The sequence below is a fragment of the Myodes glareolus genome, chromosome 22, assembly GCF_982192425.1.
Source record: "Myodes glareolus chromosome 22, mMyoGla1.1, whole genome shotgun sequence".
Taxonomy (NCBI): Eukaryota; Metazoa; Chordata; class Mammalia; order Rodentia; family Cricetidae; genus Myodes; species Myodes glareolus.
In genome coordinates, this window is record NC_142047.1 from 17,333,898 (window position 1) to 17,347,807 (window position 13,910).

General features: G+C 51.5%; 1 protein-coding gene across 1 annotated transcript in view; it reads left to right on the forward strand.

Annotated features, from left to right (window-relative positions):
- The first annotated feature begins 3,850 nt into the window (after nt 1–3,850).
- Nucleotides 3,851–13,910, forward strand: part of Adcy7 (adenylate cyclase 7) — a 59,745-nt gene continuing 49,685 nt past the window's right edge. The window contains exon 1 of the mRNA XM_048428562.3: nt 3,851–3,932. The gene's annotated coding sequence lies outside the window, so the exon portion shown is untranslated. The remainder of the gene's footprint in view (nt 3,933–13,910) is intronic.

Sequence of the window (13,910 nt, forward strand, 5' to 3'; positions counted from 1 at the left end):
AGTATCCACCAGTACGTAGAAAGTAGAATCAGGAGGATCTTGAGTGCAAGGCCAGCCTGGTCTACATAAGCAATTCCAGGAAAACCAGGACTACGCAGAAAGGCCCTGTCTCAAAAATCAGAGGATCCAGTATTGTTTCATTACTGTGACAGACACTAAGAACAAAGGTTTGTGTTGCTCCTGGTTACAGCCATCACCTCACGAGGTGAACGCCCAGCAGGGGGAGTCTTCGCATCGCAGTGAACTGGGAAGCGGGAGCGAAGTGAGCATCACCTTCCATGGCTCCCAGGTCCCTGTTCCTGCCACCCCACCCCTCCATCCCTTAAGTGTTCCATAGCTTTCCAAAACAGTGCCACCAGCTGGGGACAAAGTACCCTAAACACGAGCCTGTGGGGGACATTTCAGATTATATATTCTTTCCCCAGGTCCCCGTATGTTCATGGACATCTCATAATGTAAGTAAAATTCAGTACAATATCAAAAGTCCCCACAGTTTTGAATCCCAACACTCTTCAAAAGTCCAAAGTATCTTCTGAGATTTCATGGAGAACTCCATGTGAGCCCTTGTAATAATCAGAAAGTGACAGGCAAGGGGCCGTGAGGAGTTGAGACAGAGTCTCACTGTGTAGTTCTGGCTGTCCTGGAACTCACTCTGAAGACCTGGCTTACCTCGAACTCAAAGAGATCTGCCTGCCTCTGCCTCTAGAGTGTTGAGATCAAAGGCATGTGCTACCATGCCCAACAAGTTACAAACTTCTCTTTTTTAAAAAAATATATTTATTATGTATCCAGTGTTCTGCCTGCATGAGTGCCTATACGCCAGTAGAGGGCACCAGACCTCATTACAGATGGTTGTGAGCTACCACGTGGTTGCCGGGAATTGATCTCAGGACCTCTAGAAGAGCAGGCAATGCTCTTAACCTCTGAGCCACCTCTCCAGCCCCCAGGTTACAAACTTCTAATGTAAAGTGTAACAGGGTAAACATTTCTATCCCAAAAGGGAATGGGATGATGGTAAGGAAAAACGACCTGAGCGGGCGAGGTGACTTGGCATAAGCACTTGCCAAACCTCGTGACCTGAGCTGGAGCTTCAGAACTCAGAACAGAAGGAGAGAACTGACCCCTGGAGCTGTCTTCTGACCTCCAGGCCCAAATGTGTACATCTGCGCATGCGTTCAGCCGTGAAGGGAAAGCCAGCGTTGCTATGGAAATGATGATGCCAGGAACATGGGATGTCTGCTGAGGAAAGTTGTCGGCAGCCAGTAGGGCAGCCCCAGAGATGGCCCGTGTGTGCCACAGGCAGCAGGCCTGCAGATACAGGGATCTTAAAGGACCCAGAGCTCACACGGGCTGTAGGGTTTACCATCTGTCTTATTGGGTTTGGGTGTGTTCTCCCATGCCCACATTTTTCTTGGCATTCTGGTCCTCGGTGCTTCCCCCAGAATGGCCCATTAAGTTCTGCTTCCAGCTTTCTGGGCTTCTTTTTCTTCAGCTCCCAACTCTTCCATAAAGCAACCCTGAAGGCTGATGAAACGCATGGTCAGACTTAGGACACCAACAGCCCCACTCGCAGTGCCGATTATCTGGATTAGTCGGTATTTGTTACTCTTTCAGAGGACCAGGGTCCAGGTCCCAGCATCCACATGTCGGCTCACAACTGTCTGTAACTCCAACTCCAGGGGGTATACCACCCTCTTCTGGCCTCTTCAAGCCCTGAGCTCATGTAGTGTACAGACATGCAGATAGGTAACACACTCACCTAAAATAAAAATCTTGGGAAAAAAAAGTTAGGACCAGGCAGTGGTGGCGCACACCTTTAATCACAGCACTGGATAGGCAGAGGCAAGTAGATCTCTGTGAGTTCGAGGCCAGTCTGGTCTACAGAGCTAGTTCCAGACAGCTAGGGCTGTGACACAGAGAAACCCTGTCTTGACAAAACAAGTTAGAAAGTCAAGTACCCCAGCCACACTGTGCTGAGAATCTCAGGCCCACCCCACCCAGTGAGCACTTCCGCTGGACCTTTGGGAGATCTAGTGTTGGCCACAGCTTGAACATAATTATCGACTGGGGGGTTAGAGTGTCCCATTAGGCTACCGCAGGGCTGTCCACAGCAGAGATGAGGATTGTAAAGGCGCCCTGTGGACTGGCAGCATATGCCGAGACAAGCATCCTATTGCGTTCCCTTTCTCCAGTTCTGTTTTCCTGTCTGCTGGCAGATTGGTCACAGGCCTGTATGCAGATGACATACAAATGCCAAAGACCAAAGTCATAGTATCGTTCCCATCCTACCCACACCAAAAGAGCCGAGGCTTCCTTGCAATGTTGTTTGTTAGTTCATTTGTTTTCTTTTGAAAAGACCGGAGGATATGCCACCTCTGCACCAAGTCACCCCCATTTTGGAGTTCTGGGACCAATTAGGCAAGCTGTCTGTGTCTTGGTTTCTGTTGATGGAGTGAGAATGCTGGGGTTCTGATGAGGGCTGCCATCTGTCAGGAGGCTCATCTCTTGGGAACTAAGGACAGGGCTCTTATGGGAAGTCTTCAGTCTAGACAGCAAGGGTCACCTTGGCCATCACTGTGGCCTGCCAGGAGTAATGCCTGGCCAGTGTCAAGAAGGCTGGGCAGTCTTGCTGAAGACAGGGGTGTAAGCCTTGACTGCTCCCCTCGAGTGGAAATCGGTTACTACCTTCCAGATGACAGATGATCTCTGGGGTGGGACCCAGGGCTTCTATGGGATGCAGCCATGATCCTCTGGAGTCTCTTCTCTCTCGTGTTCATAGAAGGTCCCAGGATCCCACTAGACCAGACAGGTTCCTCCCCTCTGCTTGTCCCAGGATCACCCGTGTGCCCATCAGATGCTCAGGACATCACTGAGTAGATCCCTCCAAGGTTTTGAGTTGGCCCTGAAGAAAACATGCACAACAGATGCCCTCGACTCTTCCAGCAATGTGGAAAGTCACCTTTACACACAAGGATGCGGTACAGAAGGCCTGGGGAGGTCCCAGCTGAACGCCCTGCTGGCTGGCTTCATGGTGACTCAGGGCAACACTGTCTTGCTTGCCCAGCCTCAGAAACGGTAGTTTCTTTTGGCGGGGGAGGGAGCTTTTCGAGACAGGGTGTCTCTATGTAGCCCTGGCTGTTCTGGAACTCACTCTGTAGAGCAGTCTGGCCTCGAATTTAGAGATTTGCCTGCCTTTGCCTCTTGAGTGCTGGGATTAAAGATGTGTGCCATGACTGGCTGGCCAGGGCAGGTTTCTTTATTTGTTTATGTTGTTGTTTTTGTTTGTTTGTTTTTGTGGGGTTTTTGGTTGTTGCTTTGTTTTTTCCAACTCTGGTGTTCCACTCCAGGTTATAGAGGCCACCACGAGGCTACACACAAACTTTCTTAGGCTGGGTTTTTCCTCCAGGTGAATAGAGCTGTGCCTGTGTGGCGGATGGGTGGGTAGCCCTCTTCTAAGACGGTCCTAAGAGGTCAAGGTCTGGGTGACAAAAGAGATTGGGTCGTCCACACGTGGCAGGAGAGCCTTAGTTGCAGCCTGGAGCCTTCCAGAAACAGGGGCGTGGCCGGAGGGCAGACGAGCTCTAGAAGGAGGCGGTGGAGACAACACTGTCTAATAATCTCCCCGGAGGTGGGAATGGACCGGGAGCCGGGAACCGGGAACCACGTGGGAGAGGTACTTTGGGAACCCCGGAGATGGGATCTGTCTGGTAACCTAAGGCTGCGGGCGTGGCTCCCTCCTGCAGACTCAGGGACACGGGAGATGGCCGAGCGCTGCTGGTAACGGAGCCGGAGGTGGCTACTTGAGGATCGGGTGGGGACATTTCCCCGGCCCGCGCCCCGCATGGTCAGGACGGCCAGCTGGGGGCGCCCGGGCTCTCACACCCACGGGCGGGAACTCCAGTGTGCCGGGCCCTCGGCGGCGGTGGCGGCAGGTGAGCGCGAACGCGGGCTGGGACGTCCGGGGACTCGGGCGACGGGCGTGGCTGTGGGGGTCCTCGCCTCGGTTCCCGCGGGACAAACGCAAAGGTGGCCACGGGTGGCTCGGTCAGCCCTTCTCCGGCCGGGACGCGGGATCCAGGCAGGCCGCCTCCGCCCCGCGCTTCCCCTCAGAAGCTTCCTTCCCGGTCTGGGGGGCGACTGGGGAGGCACGAGGCTCTGGATCACCCAGGCGCCGGTTCCCGCACATCCCTCGCTTGGATAACTGTGGGCGCTTGGTGACAGGGAGGGTCTGATGTGTCCCGGGGGGCTAGCCAGGGGTCTAGGAGGTCTGCTTAGAGTGACTAAGGGACACAGCTCATTGAGAGCCACCATCCAGCTGGACCCCGGCTAAGGGGCTGCGCGGGGGTAGGGGGTAGCCGAGCGGGGACCTCCACAGGCCCCCCACAAGCCTTCCACAGGAAGGAAGCAACAGGGTGCTGAGGACCTGGTTAGCTGCCTGGATGTCTTCCTCTCAGGGTAAAGAGGCCCAGCATAGAGCCTAAGCTGAGAGGACAGTAGAAGCTTAAGTCCTGATGCTGGACGGAGGATACAACCGGTAGGACTGCCTGGCCTGCTGCGTGGCCCAGGAGACTGGCTGTGCAGCCAGCTCCAGGCCCTCAGAGGGAGCTGTTGGAGCAGGGCTGCTTTGACAAGTGATTGGGGCCTCATGGGGCAGCGCCTCTTGGGCTCCAGTGACTTGAGGTTTGGTTGACAAGAAAGGTCAGTCCTCCTATCTGGAAGGAGACAGGCCCGCTTGGGAGTGGCTGCTGGGCCTATGCAGTCTGGCAAGCAGATTCCCCTTAGATGAGTTGGGGTCATGATCTGTGTGGACCACTTCCTGTGATGCTAAATTCAGGCTCCCCAGGCACTAGGTCATCTTGGTGTTTCATGTCGTTGGGGTTTTGTGGGTGGATGCTCTTCGGCCTTGTAACCAGTTAACCGTGAGTTAGGCAGCCTCATCAACAGCTGGGAAGGCAGAGGTCATTCCAGATAAGTTAGGCCGGGAACTAGGATCAAGGCCCAATCCTCTGACCTTCTCACCCCATTCTGACGTGGTTCTGGTGTGTCAGACCTGTGAACCGAACTCCTATGCCCAAAGGCAGAGTCTCCAGTGGGCCTAAAATCACCTGTGGAGAGAAAGGCCACACTACTGCTTGCCGAATGCTTCTCCCCCCCCCGCACGCCCCCCCCCTTCTTCCTGTTTCTCCTGTGCACTTCTCTTCAGTAGCTGGACAGAGGGCGTTAGTGGCCTATGTTGGTCCCTGACCGAACCCAGAGGGGGAGCTTTCAGCGGGCCGACCAGTGTCTGGGCAGGCAGATGGGTGAGTTGTTAGTCTCAAGTGGCCCTGCTCTCAAAAAGCCACCGGATGATAGGAAAACAGGGTGTCTGGTCCACGCTACCAAGCACTCACACTGCGGAGTGGATGGTCTGTCGAGTGTGGTCTTTGTGGAGGAATCTTTGGGGAAGTTTCTTTTTTTTTTAAATATTTATTTATTTATTATGTATACAATATTCTGTCTGTGCGTATGTCTGCAGGCCAGAAGAGGGCACCAGACCCCATTACAGATGGTTGTGAGCCACCATGTGGTTGCTGGGAATTGAACTCAGGACCTTTGGAAGAGCAGGCAATGCTCTTAACCACTGAGCCATCTCTCCAGCCCCTGGAGAAGTTTCTTGATGTCATTTATTTGTTTACATGGTGTTTTCAAAATGTCACAGTGGTGAGGAGAGCCCATCTTTTCCTTCTGTGTTCATTCTGGTGAGTTTTCAGCAGCAGTCCTGGGGATGCAGGCTTTACATGAAGCGGTTGTATCTGAGAGGTCTCCCAGTGGAGGTGTCAGGTCATGAGGTGTTTCGATCCCAACAGAAAGGCCTGGAACCCAGGCAGAAGGCATGCCTGGAGGGTCTATGGCAGGATTGCATCTTCTGCTGCATCTGAGGTGTGTGTTAAGTTCTCTGCCGAGAGGAGGCTGAACAGAGGGTAGGCAGGGAGATAAGTGATTCCTTCTGGGGACAATAGGCCAATGGGGGAGGTGGTAAGGTTAGTGACAGCTTTTCATTTGGGAACCAGCGCTTCCTGGCCTCCTAAACCGTGGTTGGGGGTTCGGCTGAGGTTCTGGGATCACTCTCCTGCCCTGCACCACCAATGGCCCGCAGTCCCTCTCTGAGGAGGCTGAGTATGTGGGCTCAGCTCCGAGACTCCCTCTGTCCATCACGGATACGGCCATCTGCAGTATCATCCATGCCCGTGTCCATCTCCCAGCCTTTGCTCTAGGACTTCTTCCTCTCCCTCTGGATAGCTGTCATCTGCTTTGGAAAGGGGTCAGGGAAATGGCCTGGGGCCCTTGGGGCTTTAGGCTCTGTCTCTTTGGCCTTTTGAACACAGTGACCGACACTGCTGTGCTAAGAAGAGAATAGGCTGGGGCTGGGGAGCTAACCCAGGCAGTAACACGCTCGAGCCTGGTGGCCTGAGTTTAGTCCCCAGACCTCACAGGAAAAAAAAACAAAACAAAACAACTAGGCGGACTAGGTGTGGTGACTCACTTGGGTGGCAGAGGCGGTGGATTTCTGTGTGTTCTGAGCTAGCCAGGTCTACCTAGGAGTTCCAGGACAGCCAGGGCTAAGCCGAGAGACCCTCCCACCCCCACCCTGCTTAGTTTTTCACGACAGGGTTTCTCTCCTGAGAGTGCACTCTGTAGACCAGACTGGCCTTGAACTCAGAGTTCAAGGCCCTCTGTCTCCTGAGTGCTAGGATTAAAGGCAGCTTCACCACTACCCAGCTGAGAGACCCTGTCTCAAAAGACAACAAACCAAACCAAAAGGCTGACTGGTGTGGCAGACCAAAGGAGGCAGAGACAGGCAGGTAAGTCCCTGAGGTGTGCTTGCCACTCAGTTTAGCCTTACTGCTGAGTTCCAGGCCAGTAGGAAATTCTGTTTAATAGAACAAGGTGGACCTGAGAAATGGACTCATAAGGTTGACTTCTGGCCTTTACCGCCTCTGCACGTATGTCCAGACACTCACACACGCACCATAAAAGTCAGGTACCTCTGGCCCCATCCCTGCCCCGTCTCCCTTGTTCCCGATTTGCATACAGGTGGGGAGTATTCTCTGCTCCAGCACACTGTTTATCTTCCAATGGCTAACTGGGGTCACAGAAAGAGGGGGTGGCACTCCGCCAGGGCCATAGCCACCTGCGGGGGCTGAGTAGGACCCCAGGTGGTATGCCCAGACAGGTGCTTGGTAATCACCAGCTGAACGAGGAGTCTAAGGAGGTCTATACTGGGCCTCCGCTTGCTCCAGAAGGAGCCCCGCCCCCCACCTGCTGATGCTGAGGCTGCTGCTGGCATTCTGAGGCCTGGAGGGGACCCCTCTTGAGTTTAAGCCCCCCCACTCACCTTTTCCTGTAGGGTGACTCTGGGCAAGCTCTTCAGCCTCTCTGAGCCTCAGCTTCTCAGCTCTAAAGTGAAGACAGTAAGGATTAAAGGCCAAGGACCAGCTCCCGGCTGAAGGATACGCAGGAGAAGCGGGAGAGGTTACGGAAGCAGCAGCGTCACTGCAAGTGGAGTGCGGGTGTCTTCTCTTCATTTATTTATTTATTCATTCGTTTGCTTGTTTTTCGAGACAGAGTTTCTCTGTGTAGCTTCGGAGCTGGTCCTGGAATTTACTGTGTAGCTCTGTAGACCAGACTGTTCTTGAACTCCCAGAGACCCACCTGCCTTTGCCTCCTGAATGCTGGGATTAAAAGAGTGTGCCACCACCGCCTGTCGAGATATGGATGTTTTATGATAAGAGCAGGGAGATGGGGCTCTTGTCTAGCCTGTGCCAGGCCCTGGGTTCCATCCCAGCACTGCAAACACACACACACACACACACACACACACACACACACACACACACACACTATTAAAGAGATCTATGCAGATAGACAATAAAGAAAACAGAGCAAAATAGGGTAACTACACAAATCTGGAGAAAGAAAATAGGATTCCCTGTATTAAGACTTTTCTGAAGATTTTTTTTCCCTTAATTTTAAAACCCCAAGGGTGGTTGTTGAATTCGTGATCTTCTGCTTCACCTGCTGAATGTTGAGATTACAGATGTGCACCAGCATTCCAGTAGAAGCTTTAAAGTCAGGCCTGTCCTGTGCGCCTGTGGTCCGAATGAAATAACCTCCACTTGAACTCAGGAAACACTAGCTATTAGTGTTCTGTTATCACAAGTCCCGGCTAAGTGTGTCTTGTCTCCTTGCCAAAATAACTGAGGGACAGGTCTTAACTCTCCGTGTTGCAGATCACAGCCATTCAAGAGAGGTCACGTGGTTAGCTCAAGTCCACACAGCAGACTCCAGGACATCCACAGGAGGAGCTTAGAGATTTCTTTGTATTATTGCGTATACGACTTTACACAAACCCGCCAATCTCTAGTTTCTTTTGCCAGCTCAGAAGGTCGGTGTCACTGGCCGTGTTGGGGCATGGAGCTGAGTGGCAGTTCTTCACAACCAGGCTCCAGCTTGCCGGCATCCCCTATGGCTGACCTGTTCCACTGGCCAGTGTCTGATGGCCCCTCGGAACTCTGGGCTTGCTGTCCTGGGGGTACTTCGGGGGCTGTCTTCCTTCATCTGCTGTGAGTGGGATGGGTGCTGGGGATGCAGGGCAGGGGGAGGCTCCTGCCTTTATGTTACATTGTATTCCCGGTTCTCCTGCCCTGGCCACAGCCCTGAACTGTTGCTGGTCCCTCACTGGGGTGAGGGTGGGGCTCGCAGAGGGTCCAGGCTGTGATTTTCATCCTACCTTTGCTGTACAAAGGAAGTGGCCATCTCTTGTCTGAACTTCTGTAAAAGTCTCTGTAAAATGGGGACACACATCTGGTGCCTCCATCAAGGACAACTCTGCAAATGGGTACAGAATGGTTCTGGACACAGCCAGTCCTAACAGCCTGGAAACAGGGTCATTAGGCAAGAAAGGGGCTTATGGGAGGGGTAGTAGCCATGAACGTAGTGTATGTGACCCAATGGGTGTGCCGTACAGTTTCTACCTCATAGAGGAGGGACCGGGCTCTGTGAAGATGGCAGGGGGGCTTAATTTGGTGGGTGTGGGGTGTGACAGTTAGAACTGAGGTTTCGTGGGTGATATGACCTCGGGGGTCTTCAACCAGGCCACAGTGTGGTGAGTGGGCGGCCGAGCATCTGCTGCCTGGAAGGCTTGTACCATGGTCCTTACCTTAGGCTTGCTTTCATTACTAAATTCTAGAAACATCCCAATTTGATATTGAAATGAAAATCAGAACCTACAGTGATAATATGGGAAGAAAACCCGACAGCCACCTTTCATTCTCTTTCCTTTGGGGGTGATTTTTTCGAGACAGGATCTTGATATGTATCTCAGATTAGCCTTGAACTCTTGATCCTCCTGCCCCAGTCTCCCCAAGTACTGGGATTACAGGTGTGCACTACCACACCTTGATTGGATCTTTACTCTTTAAAGTATAATGTTGGATATGGGGGTATGTCCTTTCAGGCCATTTCTTGTTAGCTGTGGCATTTGTACATGTGTGCGTGTGTGCACGCCTGTGCGTGCACGCTCACACACATGTGGACACACACACACCTGTCCTGGCTGCTCAAAAGATTGAGTCAGGAGGACCACAAGTTCAAGGACAGCCTGAGCTACAGCGTGGGTTCCAGGACAATCTGAATAACTTGGTGAGACCCTGTCTTAAATTAAGCCTAGAGATAAAGGTTGTCACATATCAGGTGCTTGCTGTGAAAGCATGAGGCTGTGACTTGATCTCCCGACCCACACACAAAACCAGGTCAGTGGCACACACTTGCAGTGCCAGCGCTTGGGAGGCGGTGGAAACAGGAGGATCTCGGGGTATTCCAGCCGGTCGGTCCAGCCAGGTTGGTGGGCTCCGTGTTCAGCAAGAGATCCTGTCTCCGAAAAAAATAAGGTGGTAAAGGTGATTGTGGAAGATATCTCAGTGCCAACCTTCAGCCCCACATAGGCGGACACATGTGTGTGCATGAAATAACATTAATTTAAACTCAGCTGGCACATGTGCACCCCCGCCCAGCGTGAACTAGTATGAGCGTATACACAAATGAAACAAAACAAACAAAAACAGGGCTGGGAACGTCATTTAGTGACAGAGTGCTTGCCTAGTGCGCAAGGCCTGGGCTCAGTGTCCAGTACAGAAGAGGAAGAGCGCATCAACTTCCTGACGGTCTCGAAGAAGACTGTCATGTGACCCTGCTCTTTGTGGAGTTGGGGGCCCGGAGACTACGGGTTTTCAGGCAGAGCAACATTTAACCAGGGGTGTTGACGAGTTTTCCCTGACCTCCGTGGCTGGACATTAAGGATGTTCTCAGTATTTTTCAATATTTAATTTTTAAAAATTATTTTTAATTATGTTTATGTATATGTGGTGGGGGGGATGGGGAACCATTCTGCAGAGAGCGCAGGTGCCTGCGGAGGCAAGAGGCAGCTGACCCCTGGAGCTGGAGCTGCAGGTGGCTGTGAGCTGTGGACATGTGTGCTGAGACCCAAACAGGTCCTCTTCAAGAGCAGCCCGCACTCTTATTCAGCGCTGAACCATCTCTCCAGCCCCTCTTACCAGTAGTTTTGTAGTTACGTCTCTGCACAAACAGCCAGCAGCCAAATCCTTGCATGCAGTGGGAAAACCTCTTTAAGTTAAGCTAACATGAGTCCATTTCTTGACACAGTGGTGGCCACAGACAAACATGGGTTTGCGTTAAGCTGTGTCTGGGGTGTGGACATGGCAGGCTCTGAGGGCTTTCTGCTACCAGGTAAACTCCCTTGTGGTCAGGGATGAGACAGGGAGGAGCTCTCTAGAGAGGGCCCTGCCTGGACAGGCATGAGATGCTGTCCGCACTGGAACCTAGTCGGAGTCCAAAGGGTGAGGTGCAGGTACACGGGAAGGTGGCTAGTGCGCTCTGGCTGACAGGTGGCGGGAAGGCAGAGGCCCTGCAGCCTGTTGGACTTCCAGAAAGAGGGTCTTATAGGCTGGGGGAGGCTAAGTTGGTCTGTCTTCCTTCCTGTTGGGAATGAGGCCCACTGGCTGAGGCCCTAGTGAGCCACCACACATTCCTCACCTGTAGAAGGGGCTGAGAGTCACTGAGATGTGACAACAGGTGTCAGGGCCGATGGGGACGCACTTTGGCATTTCACTGTGGAAAAATGACCGTGTGTAGAATGATATGGTTACACCATAGACTCATCCCCAGCCTACACATCCTGGCTAGCCGCGGGTCATCTCTGCCCACACACTTCCCCTTCCAGACAACACATCACTTCATCCGTAGAAGTCTCAGAAACAGATAATAAGTCTGGAACACACACATGACCCTAAAATCTGTTAGAACTGATAAAGGAATGCAATAAACTCCACGGGCAGGATTCATGTACTGGGCAGCCAGCTGTGTTTCCACACACTCGCCGGGAACTAGCCAGAGAAGAAAGAATTCCCATCTCTTCTGGGCTATAATGCATTGAACCAGAGGAGATGAAAGATTGCAGACTTTCTCTGCAGACTGATATTTATCAAGTACTGATGAAAGAAATTGAACAAAAATAAATGGCAATATAGTCCATATTCATGGCTTGCAATGTTGAAATATTCAAATTACCTGGGTGATCTACAGATTTGAGTGTAATCTCTATAAAAATTCCAATGACAATTTTCACAGAAATAGAAAAAAACCCCTGTAAAATTCATGTAAAACCACAAGTGACCCCAAATAGCCAAAGCCATCTCAAGTAAAAAGACTCATACTGAAGATACTACACATCTTGGTTCCAAACTATGCTACAAAGCTTATGAAATTAAAACAGTATGGTACTGGCATAAAAATGGAGCAGGATAGGGAGAGTCCTATCTTGTGCATTTATGACTGATTTCCAACCAGATGCCAAAAATACACAAAGGGAAAAGGATAGTGAAAAGTAGGTATCTGCCTACAAGAGATTAGGCTTCTGTCTCACACATTTTACACACACACACACCCCAGTCCAAGAGGACTAAAGGCATACAATCTGAGACTATAAAACTCCTGAGAGAGAGACAGAGAGAGACAGAGAGAGAGAGATCCCTGTGATACTTTTGTTCTAAAATCTCAGGTTATGGGATTACAACAGACTGAAGTTTCCTCATGGGGAAGGAGGCAACCCAGGAAAGAGAGGGTGTGTGAAGTAGGGGACATATTTGCCAGGTGAGCTTCTGTTAAGGGGTTAATATCCCAAATGTGAGCTAGGAAAGTCGCAGCAGGGATCTAAAGAGTCTTATTTAAGATGGGCAAATGGCATGCGTGGACACGAGGCCTGCAAGTGAGCAGCAGACATACAATAACATGCTTGTGAGTCATCAGGGAAACACATGCAAAACCACAAGGAGAGGCTACGTAGCACCTGTCAGAACGGCTATTAGGAAGACGATGAGAGATGACTGTTGGCAGCATGTGGAGATGAGGAACCCTGGCACAGTGCTGGTGGGAATGGAGTCACCGCGGCCATTACTGAAAACGGAGAGAGGAGACTTCTCAAGTAACTAGGAACAGGGCTAACACAGGACCCAGCGCTAGGTTTATAGCCCAAACTCCAGAGTTCAGTTTGCCAGAGAGACACTGTTAGCACTCCTGTGGCGGTAGCAACTCCTCCTCCACAGCAAAGCAGACAGGCATCCTCGGGTCCCAACACGGTGGAGAAAATGTGGCAAGTTGCACAGTGCAGTATGATGGAGCCTCTAAAAGGAGGCCATTCTGTTACGACAATACCAATGAGTGGCAAAGAAAAAAAAGAAACACAAATCCACAAATCCTGCTTGCTCTCGCGTCTGTGTGAGATAGTAAGATATAAGGTAATCAGGGGCAGGGGCAGGGGCAGGGGCAGGGGCAAGAGGCAGGCCAAAAGGGACGAGCTCTTGATTAGATGGAGCACTTTATTCAAGAGCGCAGTGGCCCAGCATGGTGACTATTGTTCATGACGCATATGTCCAACTTGTGGGGATTTTCAAGTGCTCTGCCAGGAGAGAGGACAAATATGGAGCTGATCATGGTGTGTGTTCCCCAGCACTCAGGAGGCCAAGGCAGGGTCAGGAGGGCCAGCTTGTCTCAAATAACAAAATAGCTGTTTTTCAGTATTTAAAAAATACAGATCCATGCCGGGTAGTGGTGGTGCATGCCTTTAATCCCACCACTCGGGAGGCAGAGGCAGGTGGATCTCTGTGAGTTTGAGGCCTGCCTGGTCTACAGAGCTAGTTCCAGGACAGGCTTCAAAGCTACAGAGAAACCCTGTCTCGAAAAACTATATATATATACATATATACATACATATATATACACACATACATATATATGTATATACGCATATATATGTATGTATATATGTATACACACACACACACACACACACACACACAGGTCCAGCTAGTGGTGGTGGCGCATGCCTTTAATACCAGCACTCAGGATGCAGAGGCAGGTGGATCTCTATGAGTTCGAGGCCAGCCTGACCTACATAGTGAATTTCAGTACAGCCAGAGCTACATAGTGAGACCTTGTCCAAAAATCAAAAGCAAAACAAAACTCCTGATCCAAATGAGTCTCATGCTGTAGCTCTCATTTGTTGCGTATGTGTGGGTGGAATCCATCCCTTGCCCACCTCTCTTGCAGCTTTTTCCATGCTACTGGTCCCCCACTGTGTTCCTGGCCCCCTGAATCTCGTCGGTTGGTTGTACCCACAGGCTTAGCTAATTCAGCTGGACTGCTCCATACAGTGTGGAGCAGTTGGCAGTGCCTGCCTCTGGAAGATGTCTGCTGGGCCCTCCTAGTGGAACGCTGACAGGCACTCACTTCCAGGCTTCCGGTGAGGACAAACCTTCACTTTTAACCAGGTTCCAGCTGCTGAGTGTGGCAGTTTT